Source organism: Aethalodelphis obliquidens, unplaced genomic scaffold, assembly GCF_003676395.1.
Source record: "Aethalodelphis obliquidens isolate GAN/ISIS:26980383/991018 unplaced genomic scaffold, ASM367639v1 scaffold30, whole genome shotgun sequence".
Classification (NCBI taxonomy): Eukaryota; Metazoa; Chordata; class Mammalia; order Artiodactyla; family Delphinidae; genus Aethalodelphis; species Aethalodelphis obliquidens.
Window position 1 is genome coordinate 564334 of NW_020837974.1, and position 18370 is coordinate 582703.

Consider the following 18370-nt stretch of genomic DNA (forward strand, 5'->3'; position numbering starts at 1 on the left):
CCGTGAGGAGAGGGAGAGGGAGGGGGGAGAAGCAGGGAGACAGTGAGGGGGAGAGGGAGGGGGAGAGGCAGGAGGCTGGAACACCCTGGAGGGCGGGGCAGCAGGGGCTCTGACCACACAGCGGCCCGAAGGGTGTGTGTTTGCTTTAAAAATCACAACCATGCCTGAAACACCGACGCCAGCATCAGTCAGACTTCCGCTGACAGGGAATCAAATCAGATTTTTAAAACAAGGTATTCTTCACTGGAGTAACACTGGCTCATAACGTTATGTAAATTTCTACTTCTGCGGAGGCAACAGTCTGCTCACAACCAAACCTTTAGCTTCCATCTGTCACCCTGGGGTTGAGCCTCTAACTTGCCCCGCCCTCCCCCGTCCCTCCCCTCTGGTAGCCACCACACTGATCTCTGCATCTTTGGTTTGCCTCCTTGTGTTTTAGATTCCACGTGAGTGAAATCACACTGTCTGACTTATTCCAGCACTACTACACCCTCCAGGCCCTTCCACGTTGTCACAAATTCGAAGTGGGGTGCACTGGGGTCTAGGAGACACACCCGCTGGCTCACAGAGAAGCTGGCACTAAAAGCAGCAGGCCAGCCCTGCCCCTCTGAGCCACACAGGGGGGCACCGCACCGGCCAAGAGGCCCTAAGTCCCAGGGAAGGGTCAGGGCTGGGGATTGGCCAACACTGACTCCCGACGGAGGCCAGCAGGTTGGGCAGGTCTGGGAAGGGAATGGAAGGGTCAGAGGCATCTGCCCCCAGGGTGGATGCAACTCCCCCCATGGCTCCCACTGTCACTAGGACACGGTGGTGTCCTGCAAATCCAGGTCCAGGCCCCTGCTGCCCAAGCCCCTCTGACCCTATGGGGTGCTGGCTGCTTCCCCGAGGCTAAGCCTGGTCACACAAGAGACGGGAGCCAGGTCCCACTCCCTGAGGGCTCTTGGGGTACTCTGCAGGCCCAGTGATGGCCCGAGGTGCCACTGTCCCCACGGAAGGGCACAGGAGGGAGGCTGGAGGGGGACATGGCCAGGGCTCTAGTGTGGGCCTGGGAGGGAGGGGACGTGGACCCCGGCAGTCCCATGGAGGGGGGCACCTGAAGGGTCCAACTGCCTCTCCTGGGGCTGCTGGCACGTCCAGCGTTAAGGATCTAGGTCTTGTGTTAGGCACGGACTCTGGAAACTACGAAAAGAGCTTCTTTCAATCACTCTCGCTTTGGCCGGTGGTGCCCCTAACGTGGCAGTGGGGGGAGCCCACACTCCGTGGCCCCCGAGAGGAGCTGTTCAGAGCCATGAGGCCCAGGGGCCAGGCAAGACACAGGGGCGCAGCAGCCAGGGGAGCTGGGGGCCCGGGGCAAACGCTGAGCTAACTGGACTCTCAAGAAAAGCTAGAAACACATGTTTACAGGTGAATCTCCTAAACTTTAAATGCTGGCTATTCCAAGTAAACAACGTAGGCTACCGGGCCAAACCCTGGTGTGGACCACGTGAGGAAGCCAGCACCTATGACCCCCTGGGCTCTGCACACCTGCCCAAGCCCCAGGGACGGTCCCCCTGTGGGACCTGTGTCCTTTTCCTAAACCCACTCAGGCCTGGGGGCCCCCGCCCCTCCCGCTGGTACTGCTGGCGGGGGGACAGCCCACGAAAACACCAAGACCATCTGGAAGGAACGCAGGAGTCCACAACCGCAGCCTGTGAGGGCCCTTCTGGGGACCAAGTTTCAGGGAAAGGAGAAGCCTCACCCCCAGAAAGCCCTGCGGACCACAGCCACCCCGGGACTCCCCACAGGCCAGGCCCACTCCTGGGGAAGGCCTGGGGGCAGCAGGGTCAGTGCTGTTAACACGACTGCTCTCTGGAACACAGACCCCATCTCCCCAACTTAGCACAACCACGGGGAACTGACCACTGGGGTCTCCTCGGAAGCACCACACCGCGCTGCTGCTCCAGACAAAACACAGGCCCCCCCACGAAGTGAGGTGAAAGCTTAAGCTTCAGCAACGTAGTCCCCTCTCCAATTAGAGCGCTTCAGGCTATGTTTCAAAGGGCACAAAAACAAGTCAGCCGGTGTGGAAGGCCTCTGGCAGGATGTGCACCCAAGCTGGTGAGCCACGGCCACCCTGGAGGGCCCCGAGGGACCCTGGAGGACCGCGGTGGAGCCCGGAGGGCCCTGGAGTCCAGGCACAAATTGCATCCACGCATGAACGCCTGCGCGCACCGTATTAAGTAACGCAGCACACGGGTGATGAAAGGCGCATTTAGCACTTAAATCCTTACCGGCTTCCGGGCAACATAGGCACTGAGTACATCCAGGAAATGCACTAAATAAACAACAAAACAAAAGGAAACGTGCTGACTTCTTACGGGAATAGCGACAGAGAAAACACAACCACATGAAGGAAGCATCCAGCCCCGTGACTCTGGGCAGGAGACACAGAGCAGAAATGGCATGAGCTCGATCTGGAACGGTTTCCACAGGCTCACTTCAGGCAGAGAACCCTCTGCTTTGAAGAAGGACAGGCTCGGGTCCTTCAGGCCAGGAGGCCCATCAGCCCTTGTCCACAAGCAGGGCGCCTGGACCCCTGGCGGGCCTCGTGCTCTGGCCACCGGCCCCCGAGACAGGCAGTGTCGCCGGTCACACCCCAGCCAGAACCAGAAAGTGAAAACCCACAACCCTGCCCCTATAGGAGGACCCCGGGGAGCCCAGGGGGTCCTGCAACTTCAAGGCACTGGAAGCACCAGCAGAATGTGCAGGGGGACCCCCTCTCCCTCCGTGATCCCTTGAAGCGAGGCTGGCACCGACCACTGGCGCCACAGACTGGACTTCAGTCTCCAGTTCCTTTGCTGAGGACTGGCCAGGAATGCAGATGAAAACGGGACACTCTGGAAGGACGGTCACCGTGGGACCGCTGCCACCACGGGAGGACCCCTTGCCTCGCACCTCCCCAGCCACTTCCGTGATGGGGACAGGCCTGCCCTGCCCCTGCCGGTGACACTATGGGGGTGGGGAGCTGGGGCCAAGACTCAGGGAGTAGCACCACAGCCTCGGTCCCTGGCCTGTGGGCACGGGGCCATCAGGAGACACTGACAGGGCAAGCGTCCTGCAACGCTCCATCGACCGGGCACAAGTGGCCCCCCGTCCCCACTGCCTTGTGAGGGTGTCCCAGGTTACAAACGGGCCTCTCTTCCAGCCACCTTTTTCCTTCCCTCCAGTCTCAGGGAGCAAAGTCTTCCTCTATGAACCAAGGCTGACCCGGGAGGGTGGGGCAGGCCCGGCACAGGCCCGGGAGGGCACAGAGGAGCCCGTCTACTAGATGGGTCGGTTCTCCTTCTCTGGGGTCCTCCTGCACCCCGACCACGTGTCAGGCTTTCTCGAGTTGTGTGTGCATTTGGAGGCGGGCGGTCCTGGGGACCCTTCTGTCCCACTGTGGTTCCCCCCAGGGCCTTTCAGGCCCCACTCTGGGAGGGGCGCCTAGACCACCACAACCTCCCCGACCTCCCGCGTGGGCTCCCACTGGCCTGGCTCGGACCCTCTAATCAGCTCCTGCCCAGGGCTCTGAACTGGATTCGCCCGGAGGCCCCAACACACAGGAAGGGGTGGGGGTCTGGCTCTCCACACTGGGGGTCACGGGTCTGTGGGGGAGCCAAGGAAGGAAAGGTCAGCTGGGGTGGCCTGAGATGGGCCATGTTTGGGGGGCCCCTGCTGCCTCGTGCTCACAGGTTACACTACACAGCTGCGGGGGACAGTGTAGCCCGGGAGGGGGTCTCCTGCCTGCAGACCCTCTGGTCCCCCACCAGCTCAGGAGGAGAAGCGTGGGGAGCCAGGCAGTTCTGAGCCCCGTGCTGCCGGGGCTCCGTGCAGGGGCCGTTCTCTCCGCCTCCGAGCTCAGGCCCAGAGCCAGGTCCTGCTCAGCTGGGAGGTGGGGGGGGGGGGGGGAGGGGGACGACTGACAACGGGATCTCTGATCCTGATGCCAGCAGAGCTGGGGGAGCCCCAGGGGCGTGGGCTCAGAGGGGCCAACATGGTGGGGAGAGGGCAGTGCCCGTCACCCACGTGTTCCTCAGAAGCCTCCTACTTCAAAGAGCATCGGACTCAGCGTCGGGGCCCAGCTTCCCTTCTATCACCCGGCAAGTACCACTGGGCAGTGGTGGCCGCGGACGTACTTGAGGAGGAGGCTGCACCTGGCTAGAGCCAGCAGTGCAGGGACCACCCCCCGGTGGGACTTCCCGGCCGGGGTCGGGGGGGCTGCTCCTTGCTGACCACTGACACACAGGGACAGGGTCATCGGCCAGCCTGCTGACAGCGGAGGCCGGGGTGGGGCCCCTAACCCACCCACTCCGTCCAGGCGAAACCCATCAACCACAGAATTAGGGGACTAGAAAGGTGTGCGTTAAAAATCCTTGCCAATGAAACATAAGCCTGAACCAGGGATGAGCTGTAAGGCGTGACCTGACCCCAGTGTGAGGGCTGGGTTTAGGTTCAAAGTGACCCTGAGGTGGCAGGGGCAGGGGCCCGGGCAGCACAAGCAGTCCAGCCACTCGGCTCAGCTGTCTGTCCACAGGCCAGACAGCGTCCCCAAGGGCACGGCAACTCTCCAGAGGTGGTCAGAGCGCAGGTCCCCGCCAGGCGCCCCCCACAGAGTGATCCTTAACCACAGGTCTCCGTCCAAACACCGCTGAGGCCAGAAGCACCGGCTTCTCTCCCGGAAGTCCCATGGAGCCGGCTGAACCTTGAAGCGACGGGAGCTCAGGGGTGGAAGGGAGGGCACCTAAGAGGAAACTGGTCCCAGACTTGGCGCCTCCCCAGGCCACACAGCCCCCTCTTCCTTCCGCTTCTGAAGCCAGGCATCCGCGGGCAGGACGCCCAGTCCCCGCCTGCAGCTCCTTTGAGACGCTGCTTCAGCTTGAAAACTGAACCTTAATCAGGAGCATTACTGCAATTATTAAAAGTCAAAAGGGAAACTCATGGTAGCCAATCAATTCCTTTTTCCTTTCCTGAAAACGATGAAGAACAAAAGAGGGAGTGTTTCCTATAATATTTAGGTAAAACTTTGTGTTTTGAAATAACTAGACGCAACTTGAAGGACAACACAGACACCGTGAGCCTTCCCCCCCGCCAGCTTCCCTGCAGAACAAGAGCAGAAACACACAGGAGACACTAAGATTTCAGTTACAAATTGTTAGTTTCTTTAAACGCTCATTCCCCCAACCTGTGAGTAATGCTGAGTTTCCTCTGCTAATTCAGAAATAGAAACAGTGATATGTACCCTCTTCATTTTATTTGCAGTACTCTGATTAAAACTAGACCAATTCCAGGGAGCTCCCTGGTGGCCTAGTGGTTAGGATTCCGGGCTTTCATTGCTGCGGCCCGGGTTCAATCCCCGGTCAGGGGACTGAGATCCCACAAGCCTCGCAGCTCCGCCAAAAAAAACCAACCCAATTCCAAACAACTTCAGAAAGCATGCACACAACGCAGGACGCTGCTCTGATCAACCCAGCGAGCGGCTGGGCCGGGCAAGCAGGGACGCTGCGAGCGCTGTGGGCCGTGGGTGACGGGCCCGGTGCCCTGCAGAGCTGCCGCTGCTGCTGCCGGTGCCGGTGCTGAGGCAGACACGGGCTCTGGCCTCAAGGAGCGCACGGCCGGAGGTAAGTGAGCTCCTGGAGGACAGGGACAGCGGCTGCCCCGGGCTGAGCGGCCGTTCAGAGCAGGGCACAGCTCCTCCATCCAGATGCTGCAGACACCAGACGTTTTCAAATGCCTGAACCAGGATACACAAGCACAGGGGCCCACGCTGAAACAGACACCAGATCACAAAATACAGCCCCCGCGCTTCATTACCGCCCCCAGGGCAGATCCACGTGAGGTGACACTGTGAGAGGTCCCCGTACAGTACGTGAAGCCCTGGCCCCGCCCCCACCCGCCAGGGCCACTGTGGTCTGCTGTCAACACGCACAGCACAAGGAAACGCTCAACCGCAGTGGGTCCCAGAACCGGTGAGATGGAGCCCCCAAGAATCCTGCCCAGCGCCGCCCCGCCTGCAGCCCTGGGCTCTACCACCACACAGCACCTGGGAGGAAGGGCGTCCTCTCCCTGGCCCACGTCTCTCCCCTTCCCAGCCCATCACCCCCTGGTCCCCTTCCACGTGAGTCTTGGACATTGTGACGAAACCGTCAGACGCTCTTGGCCAGAAACACACACGGACCCCGCTGGAGCCCAGCTCCTGGGTTACAGAGGAAGAGGTGAGGGTTTCGAGGGGTGGGGGGGTCGCCACGGCCACGGCCCAGGCGGGGGGCTGTGCCACCGAGGGACGGTGGCCCTTGCGGACAGGCCAGGGCTCTGGGAAAGGTCTTCCACATCAACCGTTTCAAAGCCTGTGGCCTTGGCTGCCGGCAGGACCTGCCCCCCACCTGGGCTGGAGACACTGGCCCTTGTCAGAGACCAGCTTCAGAACAAAAAACTCTGAGCACGGCTGCATGCTCAGCGGGCCGGGGGCATCGGCGACCAGAAGACTTAACTTCCATTCTGCTTCTCTCGTAACCCAAGGATTCAAATGAACGTGTGTTACGTGCCACCGTGCACTTGAAAAGCCAGAAGACACACGAAACAGATCGGGGTGCCAAAGCCAGGGAGTAGATGACCACCCAGCGCCTCAGCCTGGATGATGGCAGGACTCCTGGCTCTCCCGAGGCCGTGCTGTGATGACCAGCCTATAAAACCCTCTCAAGGTCCCCCAGAGCATCAGCCTGGATGACGGCAGGACGCCTGGCTCTCCCGAGGCCGTACTGTGATCAACTTCTCATCTCCTCTGGACGGGGGTCACGGCCAGCAAGGACAGCCTCTCTGCAAGGCCCACACCTGCAAGAGGAGGGGGGGGCAGGCAGGACCCCCTCTGGCCTGTAGACAGCAGGAGGCCTGGTTTAACTGCCCTGAGACAGGAACCGTGTTTACAGAGATCAAATTCGTTTCTGGAAGCAGAAAGTCCTGAGATATTTACTCATTTTACCTTTTCACAGGCTGTCCATCCGTTCCTGCCCTTGGATGGACAATGGAGCAAAGCCAGGCTACAGCTTCGGGGGAGAGCCAGGATGGGGGAGATCCCTCGGCTCCCTTCAGAGGCTGTGGTCTAGGGAGGAGCCGGGGGGAGAGGCCGCAGGGACACGTGGTCAAAGGAGAGCCAAAGCCAGTAGGTGCACGGGCAGGTCAGCACCAGCACGCGAGGCCCAGGGCCTGGACGCGGGAACCTGGTGCACCCAGCACCTCCCCCACCAGGCACCGTGTCCGACAAGCCCGGGCCTGGGGCCTCGGGGGACACAGGCTGAGCTGTGGCTGAGCTGCCGCAGGCCTGTGGGGGAAGGGTGAGGAGCACCCGGCTCAGGTGTAACATGGGCACCACAGGCTGGGGGCGGGGTGGTCACGTGCTGCTGAGGTGCGGCACGGGGACCTCAGGGCCACTGAGGTCTTAGCTGAGACCCCAGACCCCACGGCAGAGGGGGCAGGAGAACAGAGAAGATGCAGCACATTCCATCAGGGAGAGCTCCAGCCCAGCAGGAACGAAGCTGGTAGGAGGGCCACACGATCTACCCCTCCCCTGGCAGCACTTCCATTTCCAGAGCAGTTACCCTGCTTCCCCATGAGCCCCGGGGCGGGGGTGGGCTGAGGAGGTCCACTGATTCTTCTTACCAGGCATTTATGGGAGGTGGCTTTCGTTGGCTGACTTTTAGCAGGAATCTGGCTCCTACACACCCAGTCTTTAAGGCCTCCTGAGGACAGGAAGAGACTGTCACCCACCCCCACTGCCCACTGGAGACCTTCATTCACAGCCCCAAGGTCTCCCAACAGCAGGCCCAGGACAGTGGCCCAGGGCCAGGACCCCACACCCGCTCCTAGCTGCAGACGGCACAGGCCTTCGTGGCCCCCAGATCTCAAGGGCCACCCGCTCTCACTGCTTCCCAGAATCTCGGCTAAGCTTTTGGGTTGATCTCGCCCATATGCAGGGAGCAAACAGGCCCTGGCTGGTTGGCCTCTGCAGGAGCTCTGATGTCCACGCGCAGGACCAGCCCGTGGGCCCTCCTTGGTTCTAGGCAGGAGGATGATGTACAACCCTCCCCATCACTTTCGCTGCTGAGAAGCCAACACAGGCTTGGGGCCCAGCTGCGCTCTGCACGGTCAACAGCCTAATGTGGACTGTCCTGTTACCGGAAGGCAAAGATCACACAGGGTCTGCTTCGTGTATTCAGAGAAGCTGCCCCCGGCTCTGTAGGCCCCGGCCACGCCCACCTCCTCCCTGCAAGAAGCTGCTTTCCTTCCATCTTTGGAAACGTGTGACTGACCAGGAGTTCAGGCTGCATTTTGTGTGTAACCTGGAAATGCAGTTCCGGGAGATGGACAGCCAGCGTGGGCAGAGCTGAGCGGAACATCAAGCGAACGAGCTGCGAGTCTAGACATAACGTTTAACACATAGAGAGCGTAACTTCCAGCAACTTCTGAAAGACTAGCAGACAGTCGTTCCTAATCTGACAGTACTGATCTTGCCATTTTAATGAAAAGCATACCACAAGACCACAAAGACCTCTCTCCCCCCCCATACTCGAGGTGGGCCTGGGGCGCCAGGCTTCCCACAGCGTCCGATGCTGCTTCCCTCAAAGCAAAAACAATCCCACTTTTGCTCAAGATTTTCAATTACGTTTTCACCCCGTGTCAACCCAGCAGACTCTGGACTGTCTTCCCCAGCGGCTTCTGCGCCTTGCGTCCTTGGGAGAGAAAACTGCACGACCGGGCACAGAGTGGATATACCCGTTTGGGGCCGCGTCCTAACCCACCTCCACCGCGGGCCTTACAGGGGCCCAGCTGCCCTCCAGCCCCACAGGCACCAGGCTGCAGGCTCTTCAGGCAACAAAACAAAACAAAACATGTTAGTGGCTCCAAAAGAAGGAAACGGGAACATCCAAAGGCTTCGTTAAACGTGCGTGTAGCACCTCACGACGCCAGCTCCATCCGCTGTGCTCCATCCGCTGTTAAGTGTAACTTCCAAAGTCATTTCATCACACTAGGAAAATACCCCCCACACTTTGTAAGAATTCCTGAGCGTAACAATGAATTAAAAAACTAAACACTCACATTGCCAAGCAAAGAGCTACGCAAACCCAGGTAATTTCACAAGCAAAATGGTAGATGCCCTGGTGGGTTCCGCCCCCAAGCCCTGACACTCAATGCGCTCCGTGGCGGTGGACCTTGCAGGGCTAAGGCCTCCGGCTATAAAGGCCCCGAAGGCGGGTCGCCAACGGTGATGACAGCCCAGCCTGGGGGAGGGGGCAGCGACGTGGTCCAGACCACTCCCCGTTCTTACAGAGAGAAGGTGGGGCCGGCAGAGCCCAGGGGACTGGCGTGGGTCCCGGGATGGAAGAAGCAGCCCACGGTCGGCGGGCACCCAAGGCCTCGACTGGGGAGAGGAAGGCGCGGCGCGTCGAGTCGTGTCTCAGAGCCCCGGCCCCACGCAGCCTGTCCCGAGCCCGGAAGGCGAGGCGCTCCGGACCCTCTCGTCTGGAAGCGGGACTAGGCGGGCCGGGCCCCTCCTCCTCCCCGCCCCCACCCCGGTTTCGGGTCTCCAGGGCGCCGCCGAGACCCCGCCCCGCCCTGCAGGACGGACCCCCGCGCCCCCCAGCCCCCACGGCCCGCTCCCGGCCCGGCGCACTGACCTCCGCGTCCCAGGCCGCCAGGTGTGCCCGGGAGCGCGGCACCTCCCGGCCGCCGCAGCCCCCGCGCACTGCGCATGTCAGGCCGGCTAGGCTCGGCTGGAACCAGATCCAGCCGGCTGGGCGGTGACGCAAGCACGCGGCTGGGCGTGTGGGCGGGACTCCTGGCGGGGCGGGGTCAGGAGGTGGGCGGGGTCGGCCCTGCACGGGGGTTGGGGGGCGAGGACCACCCCTCCCCTCCAGGCCGAGTGGGCGGCGGCTGCTGCGCGGCCCCGGGCGGGGGAGGGGGAGGGGAGGAGGAGGGACCTCCGGGCCAGGGGAAGGCCCAGCCCAGGGCTCCGGGCACTTCCCGGCCCACAGCTCGGCCGCCGAGTGGCAGAGGCTGAGCCCCCGCCCAGGGGTCTGCCTGCGGCTCTCCTCACGGCGCGGTGGCCCGGGCTCCCTGGCAGGTCCCCACAGGGGAGGCAGGAAAACCACGCGGTGCAGTTAACACGGACGCGTCTGCCGACCACAGGCTCGGTCCCCACCCCCCATCTCCATCCCCTGCAGCCGGGTAACCTGGCCTGCTGTCTCCTCCCAGGGCGTCTGCGCATGCGCTCCCCCTGACTGGAGCGCTCACTTCCAGCGCCTGTCAACCCTCAGCTTCGGGGAAGCCTTCTCTGCCTCACCCGCTGAACCCGCTGTGTAGAGCCCCTAGAGCTCCACCCCCCCCAAACTGAGCTCCACAAGCGTAAGGCCGGGTCTGCCCACCGCAGACCCACCCAGCAAAAAGCAGGTGCTCAATAAAGGCTCACGGAGTAAATGAATGAAGGTGTCCTTCTCCTAAGACAATACTGCAAATCAATTTTTATAGTCCGAGGAAAACCACGCTCCCGCAGCCGGAGCCTGCTGAACCCGCCCAAGGCCTGCAGCAGGCTCTGGAGGCGGGGCTGGTTTCGGGGGGCTGCTCCAGCACCCTGGCGTGAGGACACGCTGTCCCCTGGGTGCTGAGGCCGTGCGCTGGCTGGCGGGTGTGGGTGTCCCAGCTTCCCAGCCCGATGAGGACCTCCCAAGGTCCCAGAGTCATAGAGGATCTGCGTGCTGATTTCCCAGTGCATTTCCTGTGTCAGCCCTGCAACCCAAGAACCCCCAATCTGGTTTCTTCACGGTACTATTCTGGTGACTCTAATGGGCCACCGTGGGAGGCTGGACAAAGGAGACAGCAGGAGGGGAAGAGCTGGCCTGGGGCAGGGTGAGGGGCGGACACCGCACACAGGGACACACAGCGCAGAGGGAGCTTCGTGCCCGCTTGTCTCACGCTCCCAGCCGCCCTGTTACCTACGCTGTGCAGACGACATAAAGGGTGTGAAATGGGCCGGGTCTGCCGCTCCCGACCCAGCTCCTTCCCAGCCCATTCTCTGCCCAGGGACCTGCCTGCAGGACACACTCTGTCCCCACAAGCCCTCACACAGAGGCAGGTGGGGCTCACCCCCAGAAGGTGCTGCTGGGCTGTGCTACCCCCTGGTTGTCTGTCTCTGGCGTGTGTCAGACAGCAGCAGGCACAGGGCCACTCAGTGCACCCTGGGGCTACCTGTAGGGACCCCAAGAGAAAGGGCGCTTGGTCCAGCCCCGAGGGCCTTCATGGCCAGAGTCCAGCTGGTGGAGCGGGACAGTGTGGCTGAGAGGCCTGCCTGCCGTGTGGCCCCGGCAGCAGCACACTGGGTCTACCTCTGAGGGGCCACCGAGGCCCTAGAACCCCATGCAACTTGGCCCAGCAGCCAGGAAGCATGGGTACATAACAGACCTGGCTGCATTCCACGTACATTTGTTAAGCAACACCTTCACATGAGATGTTCTTCTAAGTGCTAAGCTTACTGTGGGGAACGCCTGCTACCACAAACCATGTTCCAGTGCCCCCACAACTCATATATCATAATGCTACCGCCCACCCCGCGATGGCACTAGGAGGTGGGGCCTTTGGGAGGTAAGTAGATCCCGAGGATGGGGGCCTCGTGAAGGGATCAGTACCTTCATAAGGGAGGGCACTGGCTGTCACTAAGAGAGCTAGCTCCTCACCCCTCCACCACGTGAGGACACAGCAAGGAGATCAGGGAAGAGAACCCACCGGACACCAAAACGGCCAGTGCCTTGGTCTTGGGCTTCCAGCCTCCAGAACCGTGAGAAAGGCATCAGTTCCTTATGAGCCACCCAGCCTACGGCATTTTGTGATAGCAGCCTGAACTAAGACCCCCCTGCCATAGTTAGACTGCCCTGAAAGGCTATAACACTAAGGAGGAAATTAGGGACAACAGACAGAGAGTCGGTTGACTTACACTGTCATTTAAAATGGCTGGAGGAGGACGTAGGTCAAGGAGACAGCGTCAGGACAGTGACACCTGAGACCCAGAGGTGAGGGCACAGCCGTGGATATTTGGGAGAGAGGTGGTCCAGGCAAAGGGAGCAGGCAGCCACATCCCGGGGAGGGGGCACAGAGGCCCACGTGAAGCAGAGGAGAAGCCAGGATGGCTGGGGGTGTGGGGGGCAGAGTGGAACAACTCTGCTGAGCTGGTGTTCCAGAAGCATGAAGTTGCCACCAAAGCCTCCCCCGAGGCAGTAAGAACAAGTTCTCGAAACCAGCACCCCAAGATCATGGGGATCATTCGGAGTCATTCAGCAAAGAATGAATATGTCCCACGCAGACATTATTAGCCGGAACGTCCGGCTCATCAGCAAGCACAGTGTTCCCAGGCTTGGCACCTCCCGAGAACCAACCACTGGTGCAATCACAGGAAATGCTGCAGGGGGTTTGGAACACCCGCCTGGATGCCCGCATCTGCTCGCAGCCCCCAGAGCTCCCGCACACACCCCTTCCCTCACACGTGGCCCCGCCAGCGGGTCAGGCCCTGCTTGGAAGCATCTGGCGGGTGGAAATCGTGAGTGCGCGTGTGAGTATGGGGGGAGCCCCAACCCCAGGGGAGCAGGGTCCGCCGTCGGCCACAACAAGAGGAAGCAAAGTGCTGCTCAAGGTCTTGGTGCAGCCGGCCCACCAGCCCCTCCAGGGACGGCCATCGCAGGGCCTGGCTGTCACTAAAGCTATGGCAGGCCTGACTCCAGAACCTTGTGTCCAAGCCCAGATGGTTTCGCTGGAATTCTATTAAACACTTAAAGAGGAATTAACACCAATTTTATATAAGCTCTTCCAGAAAACGGAAGCAAAGGAACCATTTCCCAGTTTGCTCTGGGAGGCCAGTGTTACCTTGCCACCAAAGCCAGACAAAAATAGTACCAAAGGAAAAAGAATGAAAGAGAAAGTGAAATATAGACCAAAATCTCTCATAGATGTAAACGCAAAAATCCTACTCAGCAACATATTAAAAAAATTATACACCATGACCAAGCAGAGTTTATTCCACAGACGCAAGGCTGGGTCAGTTTTCAAGAATCAATCTAATAAACCCATCATATCAACGGGCTGAAGAATAAATATCACATGATCATATTAACTGATGCAGCAAAAGCGTGTGACAAAATTCAAAACTCACTTATGATATACCTTCTCAGAAAACTAATAACAGAGGAGAGCTTCCTCAACTTGGTATGTAACATGCAAAACTGCCCCTCCCCCCACCAGCTTGGGAACAAGGTGAGGAGACCCAACCCTCACCACTGCTATTCAACACAGCACTACGTGTTCCAGCCAGGGCAAGAAAGCAAGAAAGTGCAAGCGAAGGCACTCGGATTGCAAAGGAGGAAACACAACTGCCTATATTTACAGATGGCATGACGGTCAACACAGAAGAGCCCAAGGAATCAACACACTTTTCCCGTGTATGTCTTACTACTGCAGCACGGTTTGTTGAAAAGACTCGCCACTGAATTACTTTTACACCTCTGCCGAAAATCAAGGTGCGGATGTGGGACAGTTTCTGGGGTCTCTATTCAGATCCGTGTCTCTCCCTCCATTAATACCACACTGTCTGTTTTTGCTTACCATTAATAAACAGAGATTTATTTGGAAATTTCTAAACCTGCCATAAGTGGCGCTTGCCAAGCCCTAGGCCCACCCTCCTTACCAAGCTCCGAGGAGCAACAGTCCTTCCCCCCTCTCCCCTTCACCTCCCCCTGCCTTCCACCAAGCACGCCCACCCACACCTCAGGCCACGGCAGAGAACTAGAGTGCGGTCTCCCTCTAGGAGGCATTACCCCTGGGCCCAAGAGCCTGGGTGGCAGCCCTCCGGCATCCCAGGAGATGATGGCGGCCAGAGGTGCTTGCATAGGGTTAGGAAAGAGAATAAGGAAGGAGGCACCTGAAAAACCCCAACTTACCCCTGAACAAAAGCTCCTGCGTGGAAAAACCTGCTCCACGAAGAGTGCAAATGCCCAAAGGGTACGGAAAACCAGCAGCAAGGCTGGGCTGGTAGGAATGGTACCACACTGCCACGTTAAATTCAGTTTCAGCATTCATAGCGAACGCACAGAAATACGGTTGACTTCTGTATGTTGATCTTGCGTCCTGAAATCTACTGCACGTCTCAGTGATGGCCATCCATCCAAGGCAGAGGGAGCAAGGCCATGGGTGGGGAACCAGCCTGCACGAATGTCCAGCGTCTAGCCTCGGCCCTGAGCCCACGCTTTTCTGTATAGGGGAGCCTGCCAGACCCAGCCCCCATCATTTCCACAGGTCACGTGGGGTAAAACCCCCCACCCCCACCCGCCCTCCTCTGAGTCCTCGGGCAGGATCCTGGCACGGGGCAGACTGCCTTCCCCACATGGCTCGGCCAGACCTGGGCCTGGGACTCTTCACTGTAGTGGGGATGGTGCCCTGGCTTCTGGGGCCACGCCTGAATGGCAGGTGGCCAGCAGACTCCGGGATGCCCCCGGCGCGGGCTGCTGAGAGGAAACCCCGGGCCATGCACCCCTCCAGCGACCCTGCTCCTGCTCTCCAGGAAGCACTGTGTCACGTGCACTATTTTTTTAATTAAGTAATTAATTAGTTTAACTAATTTATTTTTGGCTGTGTTGGGTATTCATTGCTGCACGTGGGCTTTCTCTAGTTGCCGCGAGCAGGGGCTACTCTTCATTGCGGCGCGCGTGCTTCTCATTGCGGTGGCTTCTCTTGTTGCAGAGCACGGGCTCTAGACGCGTGGGCGTCAGTAGTTGTGGCGCCCGGGCTTAGCTGCTCCGCGGCATGTGGGATCTTCCCGGACCAGGGCTCGAACCCGTGTCCCCTGCATCAGCAGGCGGATTCTTAACCACTGCGCCACCAGGGAAGCCCCACGTGCACTATTTTTAATGTCGAGTAAAGGTTTGCGAAGAGAAAAAATAAACTCCCAGAATAAAAACCCTGGTTCTTTCCCCTCCTAACCCCAGATTCGAGGTGCGTGCCTGCGAGGTCCTACCCGGCAGCAGCAGTGCTCAGTCTGGCAGCGATTGACGGGCTCCCTCGAGGGACAGGGCATGACAGAGGCTCCCCGCCAACCGTCAGCAAGACAGCGAGTCCTGCTCTGTGAACCCCCTCCTGCAGGAGGAGTGGAGGGGTGAGCGCACATGGGGCAGGACGCAGGTCCCAGCAGGCGGCCCCGGGACGTGCTCAGGCCCACCACCCTCCCTCTTTTCTCCTCTTTCTGTTATTAAGGGAAGTGTGGTGACCCCCTGTGTCCAATGGTGTGGCCCATCTCCCCGTCCGCCCCTCACTCCCAGACATCTCATCATTTCTTCACACGCACCTGGAACACTTCAGTGTACGGCTCTGATGTGATCCGTGTGTTTTATACCACACACACACACACACGCAGTTCACACAAATAAAAGCACACATGACTACAGCGGAGCAGCTTTTTCTAAGTAACAGAATATCGTCATTGATTGTGTTATTTGGAAGCCGGACCATGAGCTCTTCTTGGCTAAAAGTGTGGCAGAAAAGTTTCGTCAGCAGAGCTGGGTGACGTACTCCCCTGACTCTGGGCAGCGCTGACTTGACTCCTTGGGAAGGAGCCTCTGAGGCTGCACCGCGGAGGCCGGCCTCCGAAAGTCAGACGACGACTGGGCGTCGCACGGGCTCCCACCATCAACTTCCTCCACGTCCTCGGCTCCGAGGGAAGATCCAGCTTCGAGAAAACCACCGAGCGGACGTGGCCCTGTAGCCACGCTGGCTCTTCCCCTCCAGGACCGCTCAGACGGCCACGGGGAAACCCGCCCTATCCAAGCGGGGGAGCACCCTGGGGCCCACGGGCGGGGCTGCACAAAGGCTGAGGCGCTGCGCCCACCGCAGACGACGGACAGGGAGCACGAGGGGCCACCAAAGCCCACCGACCTGGTACTGACCTGGGCTCCAGCCCACGAGCGTGGCAGGACCCTGTGTAGGTCAGTTCCTCTCGGGGCCTTGGTCTTCCCACCTGCAAAGCGGAGCTGCCGAAGCATCCCCGGGAGCTGGGAGGCGCTCTGACGAGGCTGCCGGGCCGCACGGAGCCCCAGCTGTCTGCTCTGGCCAGGGGTCTGTTATCCCCTGGACCCCGGCCTCTCTAAACCGGGCCTGGTGGCCACCGGGAATCCCACTCAAGTGCAGGAAATCACTCCGTAAAGACTGTGGCACAAGGCCAGCCATCGGGGCCCCTTCCCAGGTCCCGCGGGCACCGCGGGCGACCTCGCCCACGACTACCCGCTCGCCCTGCACCCTCGTGTGGTGCAGAGAATAAGCAGGCTCAGCGCCTGTTTCTCTTGGACACAAGAGCCGACGTGGCTGAACAGCCGGGGCCGCGACGAACCTCAGTTAAGCACATCGTGGGTTAACCTACAATCCCCGCAACGATCCGCGCTGCTGCTGCTGGGGGAGGCGCCCAGGTGCGGAGCCCCCACGTGCCCGTGCTCCCCCTGCATGCGCGTGCCCCGTAGCGGGGGTGGGGACGTGCCCTCGTCTCCCCACCCGCGGCTGGAGCGGCCGTGCGAGAGCCGGGGCAGCTGAGCTGGCGAGGGCTGCAGAGCAGCGGCAGCGCGGGGCAGTGCGCCGCCGGAATCGGAGTGGGCAGCGGGGCCCGTGCGGCGCGTCCGTAGGGTGGCGTCCTCGCCACAGCCGCCGGCTCGGACATGGAAGAGACCGTGGGTCGGTGGTCCCTCGCACATGGAGGCCAGGATGAGAAGACGGCCACGGGGCAGGGGAGGGCAGGCTGCTGTTGGGCGAGCGTCGGGACACCTGAGAGCCGGAGGGGCCGCCCTATTGCCTAGCCGGCTGCTGTCAGGCAGCCGCCCAGGGGCTCTCGGGAGGGGCCACATTTTCCAGACCTAAGAAGCACCACGAAGGCCGTGCCAGGGCTGCTAGGTGTGCGGGGCGCTCGTCGGCCTCAGGCTAGACGGAGCACCGGGACCAGGCCTCAGCCTCGGTGGCCCTCCTCCAGGCTGGCCCAGCCGCACCCCTGCCGACTGCCGGCGTCCCTGGTGCTCGCCGTCGGGGACCAGAGCCCCGGCTCACGGCCTGCCTCGCGCCGGCCTGGGGCTCCTGGAGGGCGGGCCCCGTCAGCGTGCTGACCTCTCAGAGCCACTGGTCTCCCCCAGGCCAGGAAAGGCGCAGCTCGGGCAGGGCTGACACCGGGTGCCGCTCCACTGCCCTCCTGGAGTCTGGGTGGTCCCCGTGCCAGGCCCTGCACGCTGAGGGCAGGGACCCTGTCACACACCCACCCCGGGCACCTCTCACATTAATAATGGGGAGGATCTGCTTCCACGGAGGACAGAAGAGGTCCCGCAGAGGCCGAGTAGGGTGGGATTTAGAAAGGAGGGGGAGGCAGTGAGGCAACTGCGCTGACAAGGCTGACGACCCAGGACGACCACACAGAAACCACGGGCCCAGCTGTCAACTGACGTCCGCCCCCCAGCCCCTCCAGGGTGGGACTCAGGTTCTCACCAGACCCTCACGCTTCCTTACCAAAGTCAACTACCGGGGCCTGAGCAACACGACTTATAGTAACAGAGCCACAGAGACATCAAAACACATAACCTCACTACAAGAACTAATAAGGGAACTTTAAACGTTCCTTGCCCTTGACCCACGTTTCACATAGAATCACATTTCCTCGTAGGTGTGAAACTCCTAAAAAGGTGCATCTCCTAAACGTGCAGAACTCCTAAAAAGAAAGACCCACCTGCCTTGTCGGTGAGGGCAGCCGTCACCCTCCCCGCCCCTGAGGGAAGGACCAAGTGCGGCCCACGCAGCAGGTGACCCTCGAGTCCCTGACCAGCAGTCCAGAGTCCCCCGCGTGGGATCGACTGCCGCTCGAGGACAACCGGGGAAGACGAGTCTCAAGACTGGTGAGCAGTCTCCATCCACGGAGAGTCATGTCCATGACCCCAGCAGAGCACGGGCCGGAGTCTCTGCTGCACAGTGTGGCGCACAGTTAGGGCACCAGCCTTGTGAACACGGCACGTGCAGCTACAAAGGTAGAGGCCTGGGGCCTGGGAGCACCTGACTGCTCCTTGGGGGCCTCAACCAGAGAGCAGGGGAGGCCGACTCCTCGCGGTTTTCAAGTCAACACCAGACGATGCAGTTGGAAACCCAGGAACCAGGACCAGCTTCCCACACCTCCCACCCCCAGGACGGTACAGCTGTCCCTGCAGACACCTGGGTCTTGCCCAGGAGTTGGCCTGAACTCTGGGAGCAGCTAGCAGCAGGCCACAGAGCTGGGGCCCCACGGAGCGTGTTTACATTCCCCAGCTAG

General features: G+C 60.7%; 1 protein-coding gene and 1 long non-coding RNA gene across 2 annotated transcripts in view; both read right to left on the bottom strand.

The window, feature by feature from the left end:
* The window catches only part of CHLSN (cholesin), a 96594-nt gene that overhangs the window by 8119 nt on the left and 70105 nt on the right, over positions 1–18370 (bottom strand). The window lies entirely within an intron of this gene.
* Positions 5254–9747, bottom strand: LOC113630343 (uncharacterized). Its single transcript, XR_003436901.1, has 2 exons — positions 9690–9747; positions 5254–8431 (listed from the first exon to the last, which is right to left on the bottom strand). It is a non-coding gene; the product is annotated as an uncharacterized LOC113630343 (long non-coding RNA).